The sequence below is a fragment of the Heterocephalus glaber genome, unplaced genomic scaffold (genome assembly GCF_053883595.1).
Source record: "Heterocephalus glaber isolate CG9 unplaced genomic scaffold, H.glaber_assembly_v1.0 deba00000621, whole genome shotgun sequence".
Lineage (NCBI taxonomy): Eukaryota > Metazoa > Chordata > Mammalia > Rodentia > Bathyergidae > Heterocephalus > Heterocephalus glaber.
The window spans coordinates 32,547,345-32,567,083 of record NW_028258153.1 but is presented as its reverse complement, the minus strand read 5'-3'; the positions used below and the strand labels follow the sequence as shown (position 1 = coordinate 32,567,083).

General features: G+C 38.0%; 2 pseudogenes; both read left to right on the top strand.

The window, feature by feature from the left end:
• Positions 1–8,269: 8,269 nt before the first annotated feature.
• On the top strand, positions 8,270–9,498 carry LOC147829428 (transcriptional coactivator YAP1 pseudogene; annotated as a pseudogene).
• Positions 9,499–18,292: 8,794 nt separating this feature from the next.
• LOC101716971 (ATP synthase peripheral stalk subunit b, mitochondrial pseudogene) lies at positions 18,293–19,197 on the top strand (annotated as a pseudogene).
• The last annotated feature ends 542 nt before the right edge of the window (positions 19,198–19,739 follow it).

Below are 19,739 nucleotides of genomic sequence, written 5' to 3'. Positions count from 1 at the left end.
ATCTACTAAATGGAAAACCTGTACCTATACTAACAATAGAACAGTATTCAATAGAAATAGCATAATGTTATCTTTCTATCTAGAGATTCATAAAGCTTAGTAGTTATGCTAGTAGAGGTGGGAGGGGGACCAGAGAATGAGAAAGCAAAATTTGAGAAATTAATAAATGGGATATAAGAAAGAAGAGAGAAAGTTAGTTAGGGGGTGCTACTGAGGAGTAAAATAAAAATAATAGTATTAGAAAACAGTCACAGGAAAAGATGGACAAGAAAAAGAAAAGATAAACAGAAGAAAAAACAAAAAATAACAAAAGATAAGAAGGGAGAGAAAAAAGTTGAAAATGGAAAAGAAAAAAGGAAAGAAAAGAAATTGAAAGAGGAAAAAAAGAAATTTCCAAAAGCCTAATAAAGGACAGATAAAAATAATTAAAAAACCAAAAAGTCAAAGAAAATTGAGTAAAAGAAAAACATTCCTGTGTTTTTGAATGAGTGTTTTTTTTCCAAGACCTGCAGTCCTGGGGTTCAGACAGTCAAGATTTTCTCCACCTAGCTTTCTCCCATACCTGGAACTATGAATTTTTGTGGTGTCCTCAGTGCACCAGAGGCCCCCCAGTCAATTCACCCCAAATTGTGATTATCATCCAAGCCAAGACATATCCTCACTCCTACTGGTAGATGAGAAATGCAATCAGGCCTCTGGTCTCTGTTGAATGTAAGCTACAGGGTGGGGATTCAAGTGAACTATTGGACTTAATATTGAAAGTCACGGGGGCCTAGTTGCTCCCTTCTCTTCCCAGTTATTGTCCTCATCCACGACAAGGTCAGTTGGTTAGTCCTTACCTTTGCTGCCTTGTGCCAAGTGAAGCAAAATGTACAGCTAGGTGGGAGATGGTTGATGGTCTTGCCCTTGTTTGTGTAGGAGGATCAGTGTGTCCCACGTCTGGTGCCAGCCTGCTTACCCGCAGGGGGTTGCTCTGTGTGGGCCTGCTTGCCCATGGTGGGAGGGACACATTGTGTCTGACACCAACCTGTTTGCTCATACTGGTGGGGAGCACTGTCCTGCATGGATCTACTTGCTCATGTTGGGAGAAGGTCATGATACATTGAGAGTGGGCCTGCTCGCTTGTGAAGGACAAGGGCTCACTATCTGTTTCCTTGTGTGTGGGAGGGACACCATCCTCACATACAATGTTTTAGTTTTTATTTTTTTTGGTACCAGGGATCGAACTTGGGTCTTTGTGCTTGTGAGGCAGGTGGCAGAACCACTGAGCTAAATCCCTGGCCCCAATACAATGTTTTAAATTAAGGACAATGTAGAAAAATAAACTTTCTGGATTTCACTTTACTATTTTTTTTAACTACCAGTAAGACCCAAGATAGTATCTTTATTATTGTCTATGATACCCTGCCCTGTCACCAGGGCATGTGAGTCCCTATAATTTTATGACTTTGAGATTTGACTTCATACCCAAAGTATGGGTGAATTAGGAAAAGGAGTAAGGGAGATTTATCCAATCGAGAGTAAATGAGATAATGAATTCAATATAAATAAAGAATTCCAAGTGGATGCAGTCAAACCAAGAACTTTTAGGAAACTCAAGAATGAAGCATATCCACTAATTCTCTCCACAAGTAGGAATGAACGTGGACAGAATCACTTGGCTAGGGCAGGGGATAAACATGGCCCATGACCCATGAAGTTTCCATTCTAGCAGAGGGTCATGACACCATGAATGATGAGAATGTGAGATCAAGAGAATTTCGGGCACTACCAACAAGGTCTCACCCAACCCAAGACAGGAAGATCTGCTATGATAAAGTAGTAGCCATGCTGGAGTCCAAAGGACTAAAGGCACTAACAGGTAAAAACCAAAAGGACTGACAGGTCTCAGATGTGGAGCCAGGTGAGAAGTTATTGACTAAAATGGGACATCTGTGATTACAATTAGTAATGTCAAGTGTAAGGACAAAGGACAGGTTTGCTGGAATGAACTGACATATGCAGACTAAAGGAAGAAAAAATACAAATGTAAGAATGTACCTGGATAAGAAGCACAGGAGTGCGAGCACCTAGTAACTCAGTGAGGTCCAAAATGTGAAGGGGAAGATGAGAATGTGACAATTTGAGGGATACTAAATGATTTTTAGGTGAATGAAGGGGCCCAGCGCTCAGAACATAATTAGTAAATAGTACTCTTTGGGAATTGAATGGGCCTAGGAAATGGACTATGGCCTGTGACAAATTCCAGGTGTGATTACATTCTTTAATCTTCTTTCCTGCAGACTAGAGTTAATGAAAATGCAGGGAAGTGACAAAAGGTGATTGTTTTTTCTTGCCTAGTTCCAGTCTTTGGATAGATGAGGGTGCTATCAGAGTGAAGTATCTTCCAGTATCTACCACTCTCCAACAATATTTGCTTTAAAATGATCTGCATAGGGGCTGGGGTTGTAGCACAGTGGGTAACACTTGCCTAGCATGCATGAGGCCCCAAGTTCAATCCCCAGCATTACAAAAATAGAAAATAGCCAGGGATTTAGCTCAGTGGTTTTGCCGCCTGCTGCGCAAGCACAAGGACCTGAGTTCAATCCCCGGTTCAAAAAAAATAAAATAAAATAAAACATAGCAGACTTCTGGGAAGATGGCAGAGTGATGAGCAGCAGAGAAAGAGCCTCTTGAAGATTTGGTGTCCTGACACTGGAATATAGTGGCACAAGGAGGAAAAGAGGGAGGGAAGTTGGTCCCCAGGACACAGGAAGGATCTGAATTGAGAATCAAAGTCCATGGGGAGAGTGAAGAGAAAGACCTCAACAATGAGGAGGGAGATAACCAACAGTGCTGTCTCCCAGAGCCTGGACTCATGGTGTAGGAACAGCAGGTCAAACCTGCAGATGCAAGGTGACTACTGGTGATCCCAGTGACCTCCACAGAGAAAAACACCAGTGGAATGGAGCAGTGGGTGCAGTGGACTGCAGTGGTTGGTGAGTTATCCAGGTTCAGACATCACCCAGGAGAGGGTGATTGGCTGGTAGCCACCTTGAAGTGGGGACAACTGAGCTTGGAACTCAGGACAGCTACAGGACAACTCCAACTAGTACCACCTGGTGTCTCAGTGTGGATTCTGGGTTGAAGTCAGCAGGATGTCAGGGAGCAGACTTCAAATTGGCAAGAGGCATATGGACAGTTGTAGGCTCAAGGAATCTGATTCTAGCCTCAGAAACTGGCTTGAACTTCAGTGGAACTAAAGAGGGAGGCAAGTTGGGATTATCACTACCCCACCATGAAGCTGTGGCTGGCATGCTGGGATTAATCATTTTGGCTCTGTACTCTCTTTGCCCAGGTTGCCTACCAGTAACAATAGAGACATATCTTGAATTGAACTTTTTTTCTTTCTTCCCTTTTTTTTTTTTTTTTGCTCCTTTCTGGTTCTTGCTTTGTTTAGCTTTTTTTTTTATTGTTTGAACACAGTTTCTAGTTTTTCTTGTTGTTGTTCTGTTCTTGTTTTTATTCCTTTCTTTTCTCTTTCCTGGCCAGTTACATAAAGTTTATCCTCCAACTTTGCTTCTGATCTCTTCCTCTTCTTCTATTTCTGTTTTTCCCTCCAATCCCTTTTAAACTCCTTTAAAAGGGTAAAATTGCTGTATTAAGGGCTTATTTATTGGATTCACTTTTCAGATTCATTCTAGATTTTGTTATATAACCACAAATCTAGTTCATACAGTTAAAGATAGCAAATTAATAGTTACAATAGTTTGTCATTTTTCTAGGCTGTTTTTGATGCTATTGTTATTGCTGATTTTACTACTTTAGCCAAGATGACATAATTGTGCTAATCATTTGTTCCTCCTGGTACCAAGACTGAGATTGCCTAAGGATCTTTAAAAAAACTATATGCTTGGGCCGAGGATTTAGCTCAGTGGTTCTGCTATCTGCCTTGCAAGCGCAAGGTCCCAAGTTCGATCCCCAGTACCAAAAAAACCCAACAGAATTAAAAAACTATACACTAGTGCCAAAGAACTGACAGCTGGGCCACATAGAAAGAAACTTCTCATCCCCAATAAATTCAAGAGATATGACTGTGCAACAGATTCAAAACTCAAAAACCAGCAACACCTGGAAGACCCTTCTGAGAAGTAGTCATTTCCTAATGGCTCTGAATGCTAGCAAGAAAGCTATTCACCATGAGCAATTTACAAGCATCAACCAAGGAATTAAACCTTTTTTTTTGGTACCAGGGATTGAACTCGGGTCCCTGTTGCTTGTGCAGCAGGTGGTGAAATCACTGAGCAAGATCCCTGGCCCTAAACTTTTAAAAAACAGAAAATGAGAAGACATTTAAACAAGATGCACCCCCCCCCCCGAGACTTTCAGCTCACCAAGTGCAAACCCAAGGTGCAATGAGGTGGAACAATCTGAAAGTAACTCTGAACTCTGAAGTAGCAATAGTGGATGTAACATAGATGAATGAAGTTCTAGAAAATATCAAAGCAAAAATAATTTCTCATTCAACTACCGACATAGTGACCAGAATGAAAGACATCTTTAGTGACTCTAGAGCAGACATAGATTAAAAAAAAAAATAGAAGAGCTCAGAAGCATGTTGGAAACTATGAAGCCCCAGCACAGGAAAGAAATGGAAACCATGAATCAGATTCAAACAGATATCCAAGAGATGAAAAATTCCATTGAAAGTATGTGCAGCAGAATGAGCCAGTATGAGGACAGAATATCAGATATAGAAGATAGGATTGCAGTTAGTGATCATGAAGAGAGAGATTTCTTAAAAATAGCAAGGGATCATGAAAAAAATCAGTCCAGCAGCTGCTAGATGATGCAAAGAAGAATAACAAATGATTGATTGGAGTCAATAAAAAAACCAGGAGATAGCACAAATGACATACAAAACCTGTTCACAGAAGTAATGGCAGAAAACTTCTCAAACAGGAGAAAGAATTTGACATACAGATAAGTAAGGCATATAAGACTCAAATTAGTCATTATCAAAAAAAATCTTCCAGAAGGCATATAATAGTGAAGATTCCACAAATACAACACAAGAGTAGAATAATAAAAGCTGTTAGAGAAAATAAATAAATCACATATAAAGAAAAGCCCGTCTTGGGCTGGGGATTCAGCTCAGTGGTTTCACCACCTGCTGCGCAAGCGCAAGGACCCAAGTTCAATCCCAGGTACCAAAAAAAAAAAAAGAAAGAGAAAAGCCCATCAGAATCACAACAGACTTCTCAACACAAACTCTCAAGTAAAGGAGAGCTTGGAGTGAAGTATTTCAAGCCCTGAAGGAAAACAAACTCCACTGCAAAACTATCTTTCAAAATTGATGTAGAAATAAGATACTTTCAGGACAAAGAAAACCTGAAGAAATTCATGAACACCAAACCAGCACTCCAAAGTGTTCTGAAGGATATTCTAAAAAGACACAACAAGAATTACAACTCCATGAACCTCAATAGAATGAAACTACCAGGAAAGGCAAAAAATTAAACAGAAAAGGAAAGAAGGAAGCCAACAACAGGAAAATAACGTGACAGAGATAAGACAATACATATCAGTTATAACCATCAATGTTAACTGTCTTAATTCACTAATCAAAAGAAAAAGACTGGCAGAATGGATAAAGAAGCAAGATCCAACAATATGCTGCATGCAATAAACACATTTAATTCAAAAACAAACTCATAAACTGAAAGTCAAAGGATGGAAAACAATATTCCATGTGACAGGAAACCAGAAAAAAGCAGTGGTAGCTATTCTATTTGCAGACAAAGTGAATTTTAGGCCAAGACAGATAAATTGAGACAAACAAGGTCACTACATCCTGGTAAAGAGAACAATCCAAGAGGAAGAGGTAACAATCATAAATATATATGCACCAAATAGCAGTGCACCCAACTATATAAAACAAATATTAATGGACATGAAAAATCATATAAGCACCAATACAGTTGTAATGAGGGAACTAAATACTCCACTGTTAGAAATAGATCAACTAGACAAAAAAATCAACAATGAAATATTAGAACTGAACCAAACTCTTAAACAAATGGACTTAGTAGATGTCCACAGAGTGTTCCACTGTACAACATCACGATATACTTTCTTCTGAGGTCTGTGTGGGACATCCTCCACAATAGGCCACATAATAGCTCATAGAACATGCTTAACTAATTGCAAAGGAAGTGAAATTATCTGAGGCATATTATCAGACCATAGTGCAATGAAATTGGAAATCAACGTCAAAAGGAATGACAAGAGCTTCATAAACATATGGAAATTAAATAACACTCTCCTGAACAATCAATGGATCACAGATGAAATTAAAGAACTCAGACCGTGTCTACAATTAAGTGGTAATGACAATACAACATACTGGAACTTATGAGATATGATGAAAGCAGTCCTGTCCTAAGAGAGAAATTTATAGCAGTGAATACTCATATCAGGAAAAGAGAGCAGGATCAAATAAGTAACCTAATGGTGAACCTCAAGCTTAGATAGATAGATAGATAGATAGATAGATAGATAGATAGATAGATAGATATAGATATAGATATATAGATAGAAAAAGAAGAGCAAATCAAGCCCAAAGCTGGCTCAAGGGAGAAAATTATAAAAATCAGAGCAGAAATCAATGCAATGGAGACTAAAAAAAATATAATCAATGAATTGAAGAGTTGGTTCTTTGAAAGATTAAATAAAATTGTGAAATCCTTAGCCAACTTTATCCAAAAAGGGAAAGACTCAAATTCATGCAAGTAGGAATTAAAAGGGTGAAATCATGACAGATCCAGCAGAAATGCAGAAGATTATCAATACCTACTTCAAGAACCTGTATTCTAATAAGATGGAAAATACAGACAAAATGGGCAGATTCCTAGATACGTACGAATTACCAAAACTGAATAAAGAAGATATAAAAATTCTAAATAAACCAATATCAAAAAAAAAAAGAACCAAGATATATCATGTACAGGTACAAACACCCAATGATAAATGTAAATGAATTGTATACCTAAAATGTACCAATAAAATAACTTAAAAAAGCCCCCAATATCAGCCAATGAAATTGAAGATGTAATTAAAAACCTTCCAACAAAGAAAAGTTCAGGTCCTGATGAATTCTACAAGAACTTTAGAGAAGACCTAATGCTGCTACTTTTCAAACTCTTTAATGAAATTGAAAATGAAGCAATACTTCCATATTCATTCCTGGAAACAAGCATTACCCTGATTCTAAAACCAGAGAAGGATCCAACCAAAAAAGAACTATAGGCCAATCTCCCTAATGAACATAGACACAAAAATCCTCAATAAGATACTGGCAAATTAGGGCCGGGCATTTAGCTCAGTGGTTGTGCCACCTGCTATGCAAGCGCAAGGACCAGAGTTTGATCCCAGGTACCAAAAAAAAAAAAAAAAGATACTGGCAAATAGAATGTGGCAAATCATAGGGAAGATTATACACCATGACCAAATGGGATTCATCCCAGGGATGAATGGGATGGTTCAACACACACAAATCAATAAATATAATATACCATATTAACAAAGCCAAGGACAAAAGTCACCTGATCATCTCAGTAAGTGCAGAAAAAGCATTTGATAAAGTCCAACACCCATTCATGATTTTTTTAAAAAATCCACATAAAATTGTGAATCAAACAAAAACAAATAGACACATTAGAAGGAAAAGCAACAAAATGCCTCCCACAACCCCCAATGCCCCAAAAACCAATCCAGGGGGTACTGAAGGACAGAATAACATAAGCTATAAACCTGAATTAATTGAATGGATAGTAGAGGAGGTTATAAAGCAGCTCAAAGAAGTACTTAGTACTTAGACATAACTAAACAGATAACGGAAGCAAAAATATGCTGGAACTTTCAGAAGACATTAATAAACAACTAGATGAGCACAGCGCCATGCCCGCTACTCGTCTCGCCGGTGGAGCGCGGCGTCCGGGCGGAGCCCTCGCCCGCCTGGCCAGGGGCGCGCGTCGGGGAGGCTCGCGCCAAGGATCCCGGGCAGCAGCCGCCGCCTCAGCCGGCGACCCAGGGCCCGGGGCAGCCGCCCGCGCAGCCCGCTCCGGGCCAGGGCCCACTGTCCGCGCCGGGGCAGCCGGTTCCTCCAGTGTCCCAGGCGGCGCCGCAGGGGCCCCCGGCCGGCCACCAGATTGTGCACGTCCGGGGGGACTTGGAGACCGACCTGGAGGCGCTCTTCAACGCCGTCATGAACCCCAAGACGGCCAACGTGCCCCAGACCGTGCCCATGAGGCTCCGGAGACTCCTTCTTTAAGCCGCCGGAGCCCAAATCCCACTCCCGACAGGCCAGTATGGATGCAGGCACTGCAGGAGCCCTGACTCCACAACCTGTTCGAGCTCATTCCTCTCCAGCGTCCTTGCAGCTGGGAGCCATTTCTCCTGGGATGTTGACCCCCACTGGAGTAGTCTCTGGCCCAGCAGCTACACCCGCTGCCCAACATCTTCACCAGGCTTCTTTTGAGATACCTGATGACGTACCTCTGCCAGCAGGCTGGGAGATGGCCAAGACATCTTCTGGTCAGAGATACTTCTTAAATCACATTGACCAGACAACAACATGGCAGGACCCCAGGAAGGCCATGCTCTCTCAGATGAATGTTACAGCCCCCACCAATCCACCAGTGCAGCAGAATTTGATGAACTCGGCCTCAGGTTCTCTTCCTGATGGATGGGAACAAGCCATAACTCAGGATGGAGAAATTTACTATATAAATCATAAGAACAAGACCACCTCTTGGCTAGACCCAAGGCTTGACCCTCGTTTTGCCATGAGCCAGAGAATCAGTCAAAGTGCTCCAGTAAAACAGCCACCACCCTTGGCTCCCCAGAGCCCACAGGGAGGTGTTATGGGTGGTAGCAACTCCAGCCAACAGCAGCAGATGCGTCTCCAACAACTGCAGATGGAGAAGGAAAGACTTCGGTTGAAACAGCAAGAGCTGCTTCGGCAGGAATTAGCTCTTCGTAGCCAATTGCCAACACTGGAGCAGGGTGGTGGAAGTCAAAATCCAGTGTCTTCTCCCGGCATGTCTCAGGAATTAAGAACAATGACGACCAACAGCTCAGATCCCTTTCTTAACAGTGGCACCTATCACTCTCAAGATGAGAGTACAGATGTGGGCTAAGCATGAGCAGCTACAGTGTCCCTCGGACTCCAGATGACTTCCTAAATAGAGTTGATGAAATGGATACAGGTGATACTATCAACCAAAGCACCCTGCTCTCACAGCAGAACCGTTTCCCAGACTACCTTGAAGCCATTCCTGGGACAAATGTGGACCTTGGAACACTGGAAGGAGATGGAATGAACATGGAGAGGAGCTAATGCCCAGTCTGCAGGAAGCTTTGAGTTCTGACATCCTTAATGACATGGAGTCTGTTTTGGCTGCCACCAAGCTAGATAAAGAAAGCTTTCTTACGTGGTTATAGAGCCCTCAGGTAGACTGAATTCTAAATCTATGAAGGATTTAAGGAGATGAGACATGTATACCCGAAATTTCAAATAAGCCCGTTAAATTTTCCTGGCTAATACAGAAAAAGATGAACAAACGTCCAGCAAGATGCTTTCATCCATTATTTTGCTCTTCCTTGTTCATTGCTGCTGTTAATATATTGCTGACCTCTTTCACAGTTGGCCCTAAAGAATCAAAAAAAAGTTTTTTTGTTTCTTTTGCTACTATAACTACTGTTCGTTGTGGGGGCTGGGGAAATGAGCCTGTTTGGATGATGGATGTCATTCCTTTTGCCCAGTTAGATGTTCACTGATCATTTTAACTATTTAGACTTGGAAGTCAAATGCTTCATTGTCACGGCATTTTAGTTTGTTCAAGTAGTTGTTTCTTCAGCTGCCTTTGGCCAGTGGCAAAACATGTCTTACTGGCCTGACAAGCCAAAAATTATGTACCTGATTTAAGTACTTAATGCTGATTTGAAGAGATTGCTGAAACCAAGGCTGAAGACTGTTTTTTACTTTTAGTGGGGTTTTTTTCCCCCTAGTGCTATCATTAATCATGTAGTGACCTTGATTTTACTTTAGGAGTTTATAAGGCATGAGTCAATTTCCATAGAAATACATTAATTATTGCCACATACTCTAGTATAGATTTGGGTGGATATTTTTGTGGGTGTTTTATTTTTTGTTTGGGTTTTTTGTTGGTGGTAGTTTTTTGTTTTTGTTTTTGTTTTTTTCCCCAGAACCTAGGCAAATTACCATATTAGTGAATCTATTTATAATTGTAGCTTGGGAAAGTTATTGTAGTTCTTCGGTAAAATCTGTATTTCCTGGTTTTTGCCATCTTATTTAAATCTTGATTATCTCCTTTTTCTATATATTCACACACCCAGTTACTGTGTTTATAATAGTGTGATAGCAGAATGTATCTTTTTTTAGGCTTCCCTACTTTCCAGTTTATTTTTTAAGTGGTAGCTTTAAATGTGTGCATTTAGAATACACAGCTAATAGTTTATATTTCACAAATAGTTTAATTCTGTTGGAGAAATCTACAGATATTTGAGGTAGTTTAGTATTCTAGAAAGGGTACTACTATGGATAGTGCCTAGAGGAGTACTCTCTGCCCTCTGGACACATGATAAATATTATCTGATGAATTGAAAAGGGGCAAACAAGAAATGGCTTAATCTCCCCCTTGTACTAATTTGAGTCTTGATGGGAAATTACTGAGTAGGTTTGTAATGTACATGGCAGAAGTAAGCTTAGTGGTTTACCTTCCATTAACTTTGGAAGTTTACCTTCACCATAGTTTTGGAAGTAAATTCTAATACCTTAGGTCTCATTTATAATAAACACAATAAATACTAGTAGGTTGAAATAAGACTTTATAAGACTTGCTCCTACTTTTGTATGCTGAAAATTGACCTGGGTAGTATGTAGAATACTGTAAGGTCATAAGTTAGCTGGTAAAGTGATCAGATTAATAAATGTATATTGGTAGCTGAATTTAGCAAAGAAATAGAGATAATCATGATTATATCTTTATTTTTACAGGAAGAGATATAACTAGAGTATGTGTCTACAGAAGTAATAATGGCTTCCACAGAATGTTTTTTAAAAGGAACAAAATGAGTATGAATTAACTCTTCAATATAAGCTATGAAGTAGTAGTTGGTTGTGAATTATAGTGGCACCAGCTAGCCCCTCTATGATTTAAGGGTCTTTCAGTGCTTCTAAAATAAGCCCTTATTTTCAAGGGTTTATAACAGACAGATTCTCTTTTCCTGGCTAAAGCTTCTATGAAAAGCCTCAGCTTGGGAAGATAGAGGGTTTTTTTCCAGTTACAAAATCTAAGTATTTTGACCCTTCAATTTGGAAGAGTGCAAAAGTGGAAGTAAAGTTTTAATTTTAAATACTTTCAGTGCTCAAAAATAATGCAATCATTGTATTGTATATAATGATTCATAGGTTGGTTATTCATCATAATTGACTACAGAATTTATATAAAAAAAGGCAAAAAGATTCAATCTTGAATTAAGTCTGGGGGGATTTGGCCACTGTGCAGATGCATTGAGTTTTAGAACAATAATGAAATTCTACCTAGAATGCAACTTTGAGCATATGAATGATGCAGAATGTTGTGATGGTTGTTAATGTGCAGAAGATCAAAGCTACTTACAAGGAGGCTATATATATATATATATATATATATATATATATATATATATCAGCAGAGTAGCTTTAGCTTAGCGGGAGGGTGGGAAGGTGGATGTGGGTTGTGCAGAGTTAGTGGGACCTTGATAGAAAACTTTATAAACTTTTTTCACTTCAGTAAAGATTTGTCTTGCATCTTGCTGTCATTAAAGGCAGTTGATCCTAAAATTTCAATCACTTAAATATACCCACAAAACAAAAATATATAGTCTCCATTTCTCCTGGACTTTAATTTGCTCAATTATATCTCAGTGTTGTAGCAGCATTGTGTACCTGACACAGTGCTTTGATCTTTTCATACCCTTTGTACTGACCTGAAGGAGATCTTAAGAGTCCTTTCTCCTTTTGAGTTTGAATCACAGCCTTAATGTAGTCTTTCTTGCTTTATGTCCTTTTTCCTAATGCAAAAGTGTTTTAATGCTTCTTGTTTATATTGGTTAGCATGGGGATAAGATTTTAACTGGTTATTCTTGAATTGCTTTTACAATAAACCAATTTTATAATCTTTAAATTCATCAGCTTTTTACATTTGTGTTCTTTCTATTTAAGGCTTCTTAGATCTAGTTATGATTAATGGAGCACATTGATTTGAAATTTCAGATCTTCCAAAGCACTATTTTGAAATAACTATTTTCTAAACATACTGCCTTAAAAAAAAAAACAGTAAGAAAGTGACTGTGATACAAATAATGTTCCTGTTCTAAGTATTCACATTAAATATATCCATTCTCTTGGAGCATAACAGACTGAAAAATAGCAGTAATTATATTAGCCAGAATTCATACTGATCAGTGTTGAAACTCAAAACAGTGCAAAAACAAAAGGCAGTATCCAGTGATTAACAATTTCATAGCTTTTGTACATCTGAGAAATGAGTAGTCAGATGAATTTTTATCTTTGCATGTTTTTATAAGAATTGTGGATGTGCCTTCCTTAACAGTTATTTCTTGTATCTTGAAAAATATTTTCCACATTTTAAATGTTTTATATTAGAGATTTCTTTAATGCACACTTGTCATATATATGTAGTACCAATGTTACTATTTTTTTGTTTTAGATGTAAGAGCATGCTCATGTTAGGTACTTACATAAATTGTTACATTATTTTTTCTTATGTATTATCTTTCTGTTTATGTGGTTCAAATATATTCTTTCTTTAAAGTCTTCCTTGTTGTTTTTAGCAGTTGATAAGATTTAAAACGTTTTTGTCTTACCAGTTTTCCAATGAATAAGTACTAGAAATAAAGTTATAGTAGCAATTGGTAGTCAGATGTAGCAAGGTTAAAGTTAGTTTTACTTCCCAAAGTTAGGCATGACATTTGAAACAAAGTATAGACATAGGTCTTTGAACTTTATATGTATAATTTTCACATATACTATCCCTATCAGTAGTAGTGTCTAAGCAGAACTGTGTCCGCTTCATCCTTAAGTGGCTTTACTACATGTAACAGTACAGAGGAAACTGAGATGTACATGACATTGTCTTTCTGGGGGCCTTTGTCTTATTTCTCCAGAATATTCTCTCATGGTCTCTAAAATAGAACACTTATATTAGTGAAAAGTACTACTTAATGTTTTGACAATAAAAAGATTTACAAATTAAAAAAAAAAAAAGCTAGATGAGCTAAACAAAATAATACAAAACATGAATGACCAGTTTACCAAAGAATTAGAGTCCATGAAAAGGTTTCAATTGAAATTCAAGAGATTAAAAATCATATTGAAAGTAGCGGAAGTAGAATTGACCTATGTAAGGACAGAATCTCAGATCTGGAAGACAATGATGCCTTCAAAAACTGCTAGATGATGGAAAGAAATCTAATCTAAGAATAATTAGAATAAGTGAAAAATCAGAACACAAATGGCATAAAAAATCTATTCACAGAAATAATGGCAGAAAACTTCCCAAATATAGAGAAAGAAATAAACATACAGATAAGTGAGACACATACAACCTCAAAAGAAAACCTCTCCAAGCCACATTATTCTTAAAATTCCAGATGTTCATCACAGGGAAAAAAATTAAAATTTGCTAGAGAGAGGCAATGAATTATATATAGAGACAAATCAATGAGGATCATGGCAGACCTCACACAAAATTTAAAGGCAAGAGGGGCCAAGGGTTTAGCTCAGTGGTTCCGCTGACTGCCTCAAAAATACAGGGTCTCAAGTTCTATCCCCAGTACCAAAAAATAAAAAAATACAAAATAAAGGCAAGAAGGGCTTGGAGTGAAGTGTTCTAAGCCCTAAAAGATAACAACTTCCAACACTGGCTTATTTATCTCACAAAGCTTTCCTTCAAAGTTGATGGACAAGGGCTGGGGATTTGGCTCAGTGGTTTCATCGCCTGCTGTGCAAGTGCAAGGACCTGAGTTCATTCCCGGTACCAAAAAAACAAAACAACAACAACAACAACAACAACAACAAAAAACCCAGAGAGGATAGGGCCGGAGATTTAGCTCAATGGTTCCACCATCTGCCTCACAGGCATAAGGACCTGAGTTCAATCCCCAGTACCAAAAAAAAAAACAAAGTTGATGGACAAATAAGATATTTTCATCACAAAGAGCACCTCAAAGAATTCATGACCACTAAACTAGCATTACAAAAAAATTTTAAGGATCTCCTAGAAAGAGACAACGAAGCCAACAATGCCAATATAATAAAAAGATGAATACACTTGGTAGAATGAAAAGCTAAGCAAAACTGGAAAAAAATGAGGAAATCAGCAACAGAAAAATAATGCAATAACAGGAATGAGTCAGTATTTCTCAATAATAACTCTCATTGTGAATGATTTCAATTTCCCAATCAAAAGACACAGACTAGCAAAATGGATCAACAGACAAAACCCGACAATATACAGTATACAAGAAATACTTACAGATTAAAAATCAAAGGATGGAAAACAATATTTCATGCAATAGGAAACTGGAAAAAAGCAGGAGTTGCTATCCTATTTTCAGATAAAGTAAATTTCAAGCTAAGACTGATCAGAAGAGATAAAGAAGGTTACTACACATTGGTTAAGGGTTACTACACATTGGTTCAACAGGCAGAGTTAACAATTATAAACATATATGTACCAAATACCGGTGCACCTAATTTCAAAAAACAAATGCTAATGGACACGAAAAATCAGATGAACACCAACAAAATTGTAGTGAGGGATCTCAATACCCCATTGTTTTACTGGGACAGATCAACTAGGTAAAAAATCAACAAGGAAATATCAGAGCTAACTAAAGCCTCAAAAACATGGACTTAATAAATATTCAAAGAGTGTTCCACCCCAAAAAACAGAGTACAAATTATTCTCAGCAGCACATGGGATTTTCTCCAAAATAAACCATATAAGTAAATGCAAAAGAACTAAAATTATCCCATGCATACCATCAGGCCATAGTACAGTGAGACTAGAAATTAATGGCAAAGACACCACAGAAACTATGCAAATACATGAAAATTAACTAATGCCCTCTTGAATGATCAATGTGACACAGATGAAATGAAAGAGAAAATTAGACAGTTTCTACAATCCAATGATAATGCCAGTATGACATACTTGGAACTTATGAAACACAATGAAGGCAGTCCTAAGAGGTAGTTTATAGTAGTTAATTCCCACTTTAGAAAAACAGAATATGCTCAAATATATAACCCAATGATGCCCTCAAGTCTTAGAAAAACAAGAACCATTCAAACTGAAAGCTAGTACAGGGAAGAAAATTGTAAAGATCAGGGCAGAAACTAATGAAATAGAGACAAAAAAAAATACAAAGAATCAATGAATCAGTTGGTTTTTTGAAAGACTGAACAAAATAGACAAACTCTTCACCAATCTTATTTTAAAAAGAAAAAAACCCCACAATTAGAAATGAAAAAGGCAAAATCACAATGGATTCTGCTGAAATCCAAAAGATCATTGGTGACTACTTTGTGAACCTGTACTCTAATAAAATGGAAAAGTCAGTAGAAATGGATAAATTCCTAGATACATATGAACTACCAAAACTGAGCCAAGAAGATATAAAAATCCTGGATAAGCCAATATCAGTCAGAGAAATTGAAGAATTAATTTTTTGTTTTTGTTTTTTTTGGTACTGGGGGTTGAACTCAGGTCCTTGTGCTTGCAAGGCAGGTGGCAGAACCACTGAGCTAAATCCCCAGCCCTTGAAGAATTAATTCTTAAAACTATTAAGAAAAGCCTAGATCCCAACAGATTCACTGCTGAATTCTACAAGAACTTTATTTTTTATTTTCATTTATTTATTTATTTTTTGGTACCAGGGATCAAACTCAGGACCTTGAGCTTGCAAGGCAGGCTCTGGAACCACTGAGCTAAATCTCCGGCCCAAGAACTTTAGAGAAGCTCTAACACCAATACTCTTTAAACTCTTTAATGAAATCCAAAGGAAAGCAGTAGTCCCAAAGCCATTTCTGGAAGCAAGCATTACCCTGATTCCAAAACCAGAAAAAGACCCAACCAAAAAAGACAACTATAGACCAGTCTGTTTAATATACACAGGCACAAATATCCTCAAGATACTGACAAACAGAACATAGCAAATCATCAAAAATATCATACATCATGACTAACTAGAATTCATTCCAGTGATGGAGGGATGGTTTAAAATACTCAAATCAGTAAACGTAATTCACTACATAAATAAAAGCAAGGACAAAAACCATATGACCTTCTCAATAAATGTAGAAAAAGCATTTGACAAAATTCAGCCTCCATTCATGATTTAAAAAAAACCTCAAGAAAATAGTAATAGAGGATCCTTATCTTGATCTGATAAAGGGCATCTATGACAAACCATTGGCCAACATCAAACTTGACAGAGAGAAGCTGTGAGCTTTCCTTCTTAAATCAGGAACAAGACAAGGATGTCTGCCATCATCACTCTTGTTCAATATAGTTCTAGAAATACTAGCTAGAGTAATTAGACAAGAGAAAGAAATGAAATGGGTATGGATAGGGAAAGAAGTTAAATTATATTATTTTCAGATAAGATGATTCTTTACATAGAAGACCCCAAAAATTCCACCAAATAACTCCTAGAACTAATAACCAAATTCAGTAGTGTAGCAAGATATAAAGTCAACACTCAAGGGCCGGGGATTTAGCTAAGGGGCACCATGCCTGCCTCACAAGCACAAGGTTCTGAGTTTGATCCCTGATACCAAAAAAAAAAAGTCAACACTCAAAAATTAACAGGATTCCTGTATATCAATAACAAGCTCACTGAGAGAGAAATTAGGAAAATAATACCTTTCACAACAGCATCAAAAAAATTAAATACTTAGGAATTAACCTAACCCCAAGGAAGTGAAAGACCTCTATTTGAAAAGTATACTATTCCGGAAAAGGAGATGGGAGAGGGTATCAGAAAGTGGAAAGACATATCCTGTTCCTGGAGAGGCAGAATCAATATAGTTAAAATGACCATATTTTTAAAACTATTATGTAGATTTAATGCAATCCCAGTTAAAATACCAATAACATTTCTAAGAGAACAGGGGAAAGCAATCCTAAAACTCATATTGAACCAGAAGAGACCTAGAATAGCAAAAGCAATTCTGGATAACAAGTGCAAGGCAGGAGGCATCACAATCCTGGACTTAGGTTCTACTACAAAACTAGTCAAAAAACAGCATGATATTTGCAAAAAAAAGAGACTTGTGGATCAATGGAACAGAATAGAAGATAAAGAAACAATTCCAAGGGCTGGGGATTTAGCTCAGTGGTTCCAGCACCTGCCTCGCAAGCTCAAGGTCCCAAGTTCAATCCCTGGTACAAAAAAAAAAAAGAAACAATTCCAGGTACACTTATGTAATTTTTTTTTTTGGTACCAGGGATCAAACTCAGGACCTTTCACAGCAGGCAGTGGAACCACTAAGCTAAATCCCTGGCCCTCTTACGTAATTTTTGACAAAGGATCCAAATCCCTTCACTAGAAGAAAGAGCATTTTTAACAAAAGGTACTGAAAAAGCTGGCTTTCCACGCATTAAAGGTTGAACTTAGACCCATATCTCTCACCATACTCTAAACTAAAATCAAAATGGATCTCATATCTCAACATTAGAACAGAAACAATATGCTAGAAGACAAAATAGGTAAAACTCTTGAAATATAGGTGTAGGCAAAGAACTTCTGAATAAAGCCTCAGTTGCATAAGAAATAGTACTAAGAATCAACAAATGGGATCTCTTTTAATTAAAAAGCTTTTGCACAGCAAAGGAAACCACCAACAGAGTGAAAAGACAACCTACAGAATAGGAAAATAATTTTGCCAGTTACTCATCAGACCAAGGACAAACATCTAGAATATATAAAAAACTCAAAAAACTTAGACCCCCCCCCAAAATTTAAAGACTCAAATCAAAAAATGGGCATCTGAAGTAAGTTGACCCATCTCAGATAAAGAACTACAACTGACCAAGAAATACAACTGACCCATCTCAGATAAAGAAATACAACTGACCAAAAACATGAGAAAATGTTCAACATCACTGGCCATTCAAGAAATACAAATTAAAACAATATTGAGATTCTATCTGGCCATCTTGCTCTTGCCCCTGACCAGAGTCACCAGTTGGGGTCACAGGGACGCTAGAACTGCCTCCTGGACCTTTGTTGACTATGCTGTCCCGGGTGGTATTTTCTGCTGCCGCTACAGTGGCCCTTTCTCTGAAGAACGTAGCCCTCCTAGGACCAGGGGTCTTGCAGGCAACAAGGATCTTTCACACAGGGCAGCCAAGACTTGTCCCTCTACCACCTCTTCCTGAATGTGGTGGAAAAGTTTGTCTTGGGTTGATTCCTGAGGAATTCTTCCAGTTCCTTTATCCTAAAACTGGTGTAACAGGACCCTACATGCTCGGAACTGGGCTTATCTTGTATTTTCTGTCCAAAGAAATCTATATGATTACCCCAGAGACCATCTCTTCCATATCTGTAATAGGACTGATGGTCTATGCAATTAAAAAATATGGTGCCTCTTTTGCAGAATTTGTTGATAAACTCAATGAGGAAAAAATTGCCCAACTAGAAGAGTCAAAGCAAGCTTCCATGAAACAAATCCAGGATGCGATTGATTTAGAAAAGTCACAGCCGGCACTTGCTCAGAAGCGCCACTACCTTTTTGATGTCCAGAGGAATAATATTGCTATGGCCTTGGAGGTTACTTACCGGGAACGGGTACATAGAGTATACAAGGAGGTAAAGAATCGCCTGGACTATCATATCTCTGTGCAGAATATGATGCATTGAAAGGAACAAGAGCACATGATAAACTGGGTGGAGAAGCAAGTGGTGCAGAGCATCTCTGCACAGCAGGAAAAGGAGACAATTGCCAAGTGCATTGCAGATCTAAAGCTGCTTGCAAAGAAGGCTCAAGCACAGCCCATTATGTAAATGTATCTATCCCAACTGAGACGGCCAGAAACAGTTGACTGAATGGAAACTAGTCTATGTGACAAGAACTTCCCATACTGCTGTCTACTGAAATTACAGTTTACTTTTCCTAAAAAAGAAAAGTTTGGGGTTTCATTTAGTGAGAACTAAATCTATTGGCCAGTCAGATGTTTCTCATCATTACTCTGCATCTTGAGTTGTTCTGTGATCACTTTTGAATAAGCAATTTGTTTTTAATAAAACTTATTACCTGACTAAATATTACCAAGTTATAGGTCAAATTTGTAATTAGTTCTATGATCTTGCAATAAAGTACAATTGAAACAAGAAAAAAAAAAAAGATTCCATCTTACCCCAGAAAGAATGGCTATCATTAAGAAATCAACTGATAAATGCCGTGAGGCTGTAAGAAAGGAACCCTTCATTGTTGGACAGAGGGTAAAATGATACAACCACTATGGAAATCAGTATGAGGAGTCCTCAAAAAATAAAAATAGGAAGCCCATTTGACCCAGTTATTCCCCCTTTTTGTTAACTTCCCCAAAGAGTTAAAAACATCACACCACAGTGATGTATGTGTACTCATGTTCATAGCAGCA